Genomic DNA, 9,913 nt, shown 5'->3' with positions numbered 1-9,913 from the left:
TTCAATATTCTTAACCAACATCATTGTTCAAAGGCTTCATTATTTCTTTGGTATTCTTTATCTATTTTCCAAATTTTACTTCATAGGAGACGAAAATATCATGATTTGAGTCAGGTGCATCTTTGTCCTTAAAGTAATATATATATATTTTTAACTTTGAAGTTCTGTGCAGCAGATTTGCCCAATGCAATACATTGTTTTATCTCTTGATGGGGCTTCCCTGAGCATTGATTGACTATTCAAGTAAGAGGAAATCCTTTACAACTTCAATCTTATCTCTGTTTATCGCATTGTTACTTATTGGTCCAGTGTGAGCATTTTTGTTTTCTTTACATTGAGTTGTAATCCGGACTGAAGGCTGCAATCCTGGATCTTCATCAGCAAATGTTTCAAGTGCACCTCACTTCCAGCAAACTAGGTTGTGTCATCTGCATGTTGCAAGTGAACAAGCCTTCCTCCAATCCTAAATAGCACATTCTTCTTTATATAATTGAGCTTGTCTTCCTCATTATTTGCTCAGCATGCAGGTTGAATAAGTACGACGAGAGGAGAAAGCCTGAAGCTCACCTTTCTTGATCATCAGCCCACAACTGCCTCTTGATCCAGGTACACATTCTGAATGATTTTGCCATAAAATCTTTCAATATTGCACAGTGAGGCTTGACTTTTTCTTGTATTCTTTCAGTTTAGGATGTGCTGAGTGTGTTCTTCCTTTTGAGTTGTCTAACGCAAGATCATGACACATTTCATTATTTGTCATCTCGAGTTGCCCTTCAAAATGTTCTGTTCGGCTCTCTGACGCCATCATGTCTTCCATGTGTGTTAGCTACTCTATGATTAAGAGTAAGTTTCAGAGTTTCTTCTGATGTCTACTTGGATCTTTTCTTTCTTTACTGTCTTTTTAACGACCTTTTGTTTGCTTCATCAATGGCATACTTGATGTTATCCCACACCTCATCATTCTGTCATCAGTGTTCAATACATCAAATCTGTTGTTGAGATGCTCTTGACATTCTGGTGGGACAGACTCAAAGTTGTATTTTGGTTCTCACAGTCATGTTTTCATTTTCTTCAATTTCAAACTGAACTTACACGTGAGTAATTGATCTTGTGCTCTTCAGTTGACCCCCAGCCTCATTTTGGCTGCTGGTATTGTACTTCGCCATTGTCTCTTCCCATAGCTGTAGTCAATGTGATTTCTCTGTATTCCACCTGGAGATGTCCAGTTGCCTTTTGTGTTGCTGAAGTCATTGATCTTGCAAAATTATACCATGTGATCTCCAGCTTCCTTTCTATCACCAAGACCATATTTTCCACCTATTATCCCTTCCTCCGTGTTGTCAACTTTTTCATTTCAATCAGCAATTATTCATTAGAAGAGGTAATTTTGGCATTTACTCTGAAAGTTCTTCTAAAGAACTCATTTTCTCAACAGAGAACTCTGTAACATTGCCAGCCACCTATGTTTTTCTCTACGGCCTCTGAAAGCAGATGACAAAGCTTCATTTCACAATGATTTGTTTCTCTAGCTCTAGATACTCTACCTTCAACCTTTCTTTTTTCTCTTATTAGCAGTAGCTTCTTTTGAATGTCTCTGCCATGTGCCCCTGAGGCTTCTTTCCCTGCTCTTTCATGTGTTGGCTTCAACTGCTACTTTTTTTTTTTTTGCCCCTGTCTATTTTCTGTTTTCACACCGCTGGGATATAAAAAAATGTTTAAAGTAGGAAGCAAATCACAATGCATAGTTGGATAAGATGCTCGTCAATATACCTACTGTTAATTTTCTATGTTCTGGGCAGATATGGAGTGTCAACCTATTTCTCATTCTCTTTCCTTTTGGATCTGTTCTACCACAACCTTAAGCACACTTCAGCACATTCACAGGCCTCATCCCTAGGCTATCATTGTTTAATACCTGTCCTGGGCTAGGAAAATGAAATTATTTTTCTAATAATTTTGTCTCATATCATAGAAAACTGATCCATGTTCTTTGCAGGTGGTTTAGATATGGATGATTTAAAATCTAAAATTCCAATTGACTATATTTATTTATCATGGGAAGAAAGCAATTATGCACTACAGAAAAGGAGAAGAATGAAGTAAAAATCAAGGGTATCAGATAGAGCCAGGGTCTGATGTACTCTATTAACTGGTTTGTGTTATTTCACCCAGTCCTTCACTTTAAATTCAATGAAGCACCTAGATATTTTTATAATACATTTATCTTATTTATATTATGTACAACTAAAAAAGTGAAAAATTTATATAAAATTCTTAGTAGAATTCCTTGAAGTGAAAGACCATTTTGTATTTTCACGCTTTAAATAATTCTTTCTTGGTTTGAAATAACTACTTCCAAAATTTCTACTTAAACCCACTGCTGCCAAGCCAAAAACTCATAAAAGCCACTGCCATTAAATCAAGTTTCACTCACAGCAATGCTATATAGCATTCCCAAGGCTCTCAGTCGCACAGAAGGAGATAAATTCATCCTTCTCCCATGGAGTTGCTGGTGGTTTTGAACTGCTTTTAGTACGTCTATGCTGACCTGACAGAACTACCAGAGCCCCTTAATAGTGGCCCTTTAAAACAGAGTAGAGGTATTCCAAAACTCTAAATCTTACAAGAGGAAATAGTCTCATCTGTCTCCTTTGGAGTGACTAATGGATTTGAACCACTGGCCTGGCAGGTAGCATTCTCAATTTTAACCCACTGCACTACCAGGAATTTTTTACCTTGCTTGGTTATTTACCATTATCTGAATTTTTAATAATGCTTAATGCAATTGCAAAAGAATGTCCGTACATTAGTGTTCTCTTAGTATTTGTTGCTGTTAGATGCCATCAAGTAAGTTCTGACCCATAGCAACCTGTGCACAACAGGAAAAACAAATCTGACCAGTCCTGCTCCACCCTGACCATTATGCTGCTGCTTGATCTCACTGTTTCAGACACTTTGTCAACCCAGTTCCCCAAGGGCCTTCTCTTTCACTGCCCTTCCTTCTCCAGGGACTGGTTTCTCCTGACAACATGTCCTAAGTATGTAAGAAAAGTCTTAACATTTTTGCCTCTAAGAAGCACTCAGGCCCCACTTCTACCAACACAGATTTTGTCTATTTCCTTGACACATAGTGTGTGTGGTAGTTACATAATCTGTTGTCAATTTGAGTATTAAGAGTGAAGGAGTGGAGTTTACCCTGTCAATCAGTTCACAGCTTGATGACCTCCTTTGGGGCCGTTATGGAGATAAATAGCTCACTGGAGGCAGGACACATGCTCACTCCCTGAGAGACATTGCTGTGGAGAAGCCCCATGGAGAGAGGCTGATGGAGCCAGAGTCCTGGAGCTGGAGAGTCACATGGAACCCATGCCAATGCTGAGATGCTTCCATCATCACTGGACCCACAATTTGTTTCTCTAGTCAACCCGTACTATGTGTATAAGAAAAAGCCCAGTCCAGATCAAGTCCAAAAGTCTGACAATAGTCCACATGTCTGATACCAATCTTTAAATTCCTCTTCAGACTAACAAAATACATGCAATGATGCCGAATGCAAGAAGATCACAGGCCAGTGGGTGGAAAGTCCTGTGGATCCAGTAGTGGTGGAAGCATCTCAGTGCTGGCAGGGGTCTCCACGTGGATCCTCTGGCTCCAGAGCTCTGGCATCATCAGCCTAGCTCTATCAGGCTCGCCATCAGTAATGCTTCCAAGGCAGTGAGTGTGTGTCCCGCCTCCAGCAAGCTATTTATCTCCTGAGCATCTCCAAATGAGGTCATCAAAGTGTGACCTGATTGAGAGGCTAAACTCCACCCCTTAACTCTTAAGTCTCAAGTTGACAGCAGATCATGTAAGTACCACAGCTATGTAACACAACATTCAGAATTTCAAGTGTGGAATATGACTATTCTACAGGGACAGTTTTCCCCTATCCGATAGTCACCAAGAGTGAGAAGTAAGTCTAAGGCAATGAGTTTGTTTTAGCATGTTGCTTAGTTTTGTTTGTACATTGAGTTGTAATCCATACTTAAGAGCCAAAATTAGAACCAGATTATAGTGCCTTCAGAGTTTCAGAGTTCTCGTTCTTAAGGAAAATGCTATGTAACCTCACAGAGTAATTAGCTGCAAACATGTAATACAGTATAATCCAATCTATAGTAATATTTTCAAAATCATAGGAATGAGTAAGCACATATGGAAAAATAAATTATATGACCTTATTAAAGCAGGTGTCTAGTGCAGGACTTAGAACAGAGGCAAATTCTTGCTTCCAGGGAGAATACATTAGCAAATCAGTCTTTTTAAAGAAGGTACTTTACCCATGGTTATTTTCATTTTTGTCCTTTATCCTCCATAATAAAGCAATAGATTGTTAGTCAGTTTATTTTAAAGTGACAGATTAAAGTAATCTACTATATAGCACAGGGTAGATAACCTGGTTAAGCATATAGACATCTAGCACACATTCAGAATTTCAAGTGTGGAATATAGATATTCTACAAGGATTAAATGTTGACAGATGTAAAGTTTTACATTGACAAAGGAGGTATTGTTCAAGGAATAAAAATGATCAAGGGACTTGAAATTTTATTTACTTTGTTTGGAAAGCATTCACAAATGAGTGATTGATGCAGGGAAATTGTGAGACTTTTTTTCTTTTGCAATTTGATCTGAGTAACAGCCAAATCACTCATAATTTTACTGATTCTTTCACCAATGATCTAATTGCTTAAGAGCTTTAAGATCTGGGAGTACTCCCTCCCCAATGTAATCCCCGTGACTTGATACTCTGTGGCATAAAGAAGTAGCTGATGGGAGAACTTAAGTGGCAGTCCTTTTCTCCTTTGGGGACAAGAGTTGAGCTCTTTTTGCAAAAGAAACTTAGGTTTAAGACACATTTTCAGTTCAAGTAGAGTTTAATGTAGTTCATGTTAACAAAAATAATTGTGATGAATCATCCAGATTTAATGCATGAGTTAAAAATGTGGACTGCAAAAAGAACAGGCTATATGCACATATTACAATGAGAATATCGATATAAAGAATAACAACATTTTACTGCTCTGTTGTTTCATATTGCTATCTTTCCATTTTTCATTAGGAAAATATTCTATAAAACCTGAGTCCATATGAAGATTCTGTGGAATATCAAAACGTTTTCTGTTATTTCCTATTTTCTAAAGGAGATATTGCCTATTCTCAATCTGAAGCCCACTACTATCAAGTTGATGTCAAATCATTGCAACTCTGTAGGGCAGAGGAGATAGGCCAGATACAATTTCTTTATGGAAAAATACTATACTTTTTACAGAAACAGACTGCCACACCATTCTCTCACAGGGTGGCTTGTGAGTATGAACTACTGATCTTTTGATTAGCAGTTTAATGCTCTGACCACTGCGCCACCACAGCCTATGTGAATGGTATCATCTTTAGTATAAATCATAATCTTTACTCTTTTGTACTAAGAGAACTTATGAATGTGTTATAATATGTGACAAAAAGGACTTTTCAGATGAAATTATGGCTGCTAATAAATTACCAATGTCACCATCAAAGAAAACAAAACAAAACAAAAGTTTGGTCTTAAGTAAATTCCAACTCATAGTGGCCCAATAGGACATTGTAGACCTGTCTGTGCGAGTTTCTGAGACTGCTGCTCTTCTCAGGAGTAGAAAGCCTCTTCTTTCTCCCAAAGAGTGGCAGGTGGTTTCAAACTGCTGTCCATGTGGTTGGTTAGCAGTCCAACTCATAATCCACTATGCGACCAGGGCACCACATGGGCCTGCAAAAGTGGAAGAACGAGGCAAAGGAGCCAGTCAGAGAAGTCACACAAGGTAGAACAGATCGGGTAGAAAGACTCCACTCACAACTGCTGATTGTGAAGAAGGTGGAGGCCAGGACCCCAGGAATGCTCGCAGCCTCTAGAATTCAGAGCTCCCGAGGCCTGCAACTGACACGCAAAGAGGACATTTGATAAGCACATGAAACTCAATGCTGCTAACAATCTGCGTGAAGGTGGAAGTTGTTTCTTATGAAGAGCCCCCACTAAGGAACACATGCTTGCCAAGAGCTAGATTTTAGCCCAGTGAGACTCATGCCAAACTACTGACGGACAGAATTATGAGGTAATAAGTATGTGTGTTCTTTTAAACTACTAAATTTGCAGTAATTTATTATGATATCAATAGAATGCTAGTGTAGTTGCCATCTTCATTGTTAACCTACATGTGAATTTCTACAATTACCTTCTCAAGTGTTTATATGGAAATAAATGTATGTGCCCTACAAGTATTTCATGAAACTGCTGTGATTAAAAGGAGATCCTAAAGGTGTGTTAATATATGTAGCTACTATTATTATTATTAACTAGCTGAACTAAGAGAGGGAAAGAAATATGGAGACCACCGGGAGTTACACATAAATCTCAAAAGAAATAGTAAGTCAAATAACTAACAATGTTCTTTGTAAAATGTGAAGTACTATAAAATGATCAAAAAAGTAAAATACTATGTATCCTAATTGTATTAGTTACTATGTAATTATCCACTTTCATATTATATAATCCATTCCACGTTTTCCTTTAGAAGAGAAACTCTTTCTCAAGCATTAAATCATGTTACATATAAGTGGGGGTACCCCCCAAAGATGGAATTTTTTTCAAAGCCATGTATTTAATTTTGTTTTAAAACAACCTTATCCCCTTCAATGGATTTTTCATTACACTTAGGATATTTGTCAAATCTGCTATTCCATTCTTGGAAGTATTTTTCAAACTCATTTGTTTGTATGGCTGACAGCACCGCCCTTTGCACCTCATCAAATCGCTTTCCTATCATGTCCCTCTGAGTTCACAGAAGCAAAAGAAGTCATACAGAGCGAGGTCAGGTGAGTTAGGTGTGTGGGGCAAGAGAGGCATGCATGTTTTGCTAAAAACGGGTGCACTGAGATGGCTGTGCCAGCCGGTGCATTGTCTTATTGGCAAAACCAGTCTCCCATCTGCCACAATCAAGCTTCTTTTGTAGCACACTGTTACACAATCTTTTCAGAACCTCTAAATAGAAAGCTTGATTAACAGTCTGACCTGGTGGAATGAACTCCAAATGCACTATCCCCCTCACATAAACAATACATTAAAAACATTTTTTTAAATGACCATCATCTTGATCTTTGATATCGCTTGATGAGCTTTTGCGGAGTGAAGTGACAATGACATCTTCCACTGTCTTGGTTGATTTTGCTTTCGGGTCGTAGAAATAACACCAGGTCTCATCACTAGTAATGACCTTGGGGGAAAAGTCTGGGTCCCTTTGGAGCTCTTCTTCCAAAGCATGGCGTGTTTCCACTCAGCGCTCTCTTTCCTGGTCAGTCAGAACCGGAGGCACAAATTTTACAGCGACCCTTCTCATTTCCAAATCTTCCATTAAAATATGCTGGACAGAGCTCCAAGATAGTCCAGTTAACTTCCCCATCTCTTCAACGGGTCCTTCTTAAGTCTTCCAGCCCAATGGCGCGACTTATCTTGCCAATTTTGTCTGTTCTGGAAATTGATAGACATCCAGAACAGCGTTTGTTATTAATTGACATTTCACCTTTTTTGAAATGAGAAAACCACTTGTACATTAGAATTTTTCCCACAGCACTGTCCTTGTATTCTGTGTTAACACCACAACAGTTTCTGCAGCAATTTTCCTGAACGAGAAACAAAATTTCACAGTCGCATGCTATTTTCTTAACTTGCCCATCACAGAAAATGAAGTTGGAGCAAAATTTCTTTTACAAAAAAATTCACTATGACCCAAAAGAACCTTACCAGGAGACACCACTGGGTTCACTAACTCAGAGCAAGTTGTTTGATGTTCACCTAGCAGGAAAAATGCATATTCTGAAACGTCTGCTCAGTGGAGAATTTTTCCAATTAAGGGGGGAGCAGTGGGGTGGGCGGGAACCCTTTGTATAATACTTATAAAGCTAATATGCTACTTTTCAACATAATGTCTAATTTAATGCTCAAATACCCAAGCAAATAAATGTTCTCATTGTTCTATGTATTGATTTTGAAATTGAGATAGATTTTTAAATGACTTCCCATGATAACCTTATATAAAAGTAGCACTAGAATGTGAATTCAAGTTTTATAACTTAATATTTTAATAAATAGTATAGCTTTGAGACCCTTTGGGGAAGCTTAGGGTTAATCTAAAGTGGGAGAACTTTAAAGAATGTTTAACTAAAATTTAAATACCAAAAAGAAAGTAATGTAAGATTGTCAGAGGCATATATGGCTAGACTCAGAGGAATAAACCTGAGTGTCAGAAGGCTTAATTTCATAATCAATATGCCTTAATAGATACTTTAAAACTAATTTAGAAAACAAATAGTGCCACACCCAATTCAATATCTTATCCACTACAAAGATCTTTACACTTTTCTTTGAGTAGTGGTTCTCAACCTGTGGGTAGTGACCCCTTTGGGGGTCGAATAACCCTTTCACAGGGGTCACCCGATTCATAACAGTAGCAAAGTTACAGTTATAAAGTAGCAACGGAAATAATTTTATGATTGGGGGGTACCACAATATGAGGAACAGTATTAAAGGGTCATGGTATTAGGAAGGTTGAGAACCACTGCTTAGGGTAGAGTGTCCATCACAGTTTTGCTTTGGAAAATGTAATTAGTGGTGAAGTTGACTGAGTGCTCACACCTAAAGCACTCAGTTGCAATGCAGCTGCAGGTGCATGTGTGCAATAGATTGTAAACTGGCAGTTCTGTCAGCAGGAAGCCTTTTCGTTAATTCAGAAATCTTAAACCTGGCTGTTTGTGTAAACTCGGTTTATATATTTTCTTATTCTAACTCAACTGGTAAAGATAATATTTTACACATACTATCCTTAGTCAAACAGAAAACTTAAACTAATAAATTATTTGAATCCATTTCAGAAACCAACACTAAGGGATCACAGTGTCAAAGTTGAGGACAAGCCACACAGCATAAAACAACAAGTAAATATCGCTCATTTTTATGGTCAATTTTCCATTACCCAACACCATGAATTCCACAAAGTGAATTATTCAGAATACTCTGTGTATTTCAGTGTCCCTCTCTTGCTGTTGGGGTGTAACTGTATTTTATCTCTCTCCTTCCTCTGGCTTTTCCTGTCCCGTTCCCTTTCTATATCAATGCTCTGTACATTAATATTGAAAATTAATTATAGAAATCTAATCCAAGGTAGCCCACTCTATATATTTGTTTCTCCTCTTAAGTATATAGAACATCTACTCACTTACTGACTTTTTCATTTACTGATATTTCACATTTATGATAATATGGAATGAGTCAATTCTGTTTCACAAGACCCTACATAGGGTTTTGGAGGCTCTAAATCTTTAGAGAAACAGATAATCTTATCTTTCTCTGGGGGAGTCCTTATTGGGGTCTTTACATCTAGCACTGCAATGCTTTCCAAGCAGAACCATTAGGATTCCATATTTATGACAATAAAATATAAAAATCGAAGGCTATGCATCTGAAAGTAATGAATGCCAAGGTGCAAGCGAGAGTAATACTGGCTGTGGTTGTTAAGGTTATGCCCCAATTTGGCTGGACCACCATTCTCAGTGATTTAGCAGTAATGTGATGACGTACTTACAGTCCATTTCTTGTAATGTTATGTGGATATCCTCCATTTTTACTAAGGGTTCCTTGTGCTTAACGACCTTTGGGAACTAAGCATGTTATGCTTGGTCTTCGGGAACTAAGCATGTTGATGAGTGAAGAGTATGGTCTCTGTTGATCTTTTAAAATGCTACCCTGTTTACCCAAAAATAAGATGGTGTCTTATATTATTTTTTGCTCCCAAAAATGCGCTAGGTCTTATTTTCAGGGGATGTCTTATTTTTCCATGAAGAAGAATAC

Source organism: Echinops telfairi, unplaced genomic scaffold (genome assembly GCF_000313985.2).
Source record: "Echinops telfairi isolate 266 unplaced genomic scaffold, ASM31398v2 ScPeMD7_443;HRSCAF=831, whole genome shotgun sequence".
Classification (NCBI taxonomy): Eukaryota; Metazoa; Chordata; class Mammalia; order Afrosoricida; family Tenrecidae; genus Echinops; species Echinops telfairi.
This window is presented reverse-complemented; position numbering follows the sequence as displayed.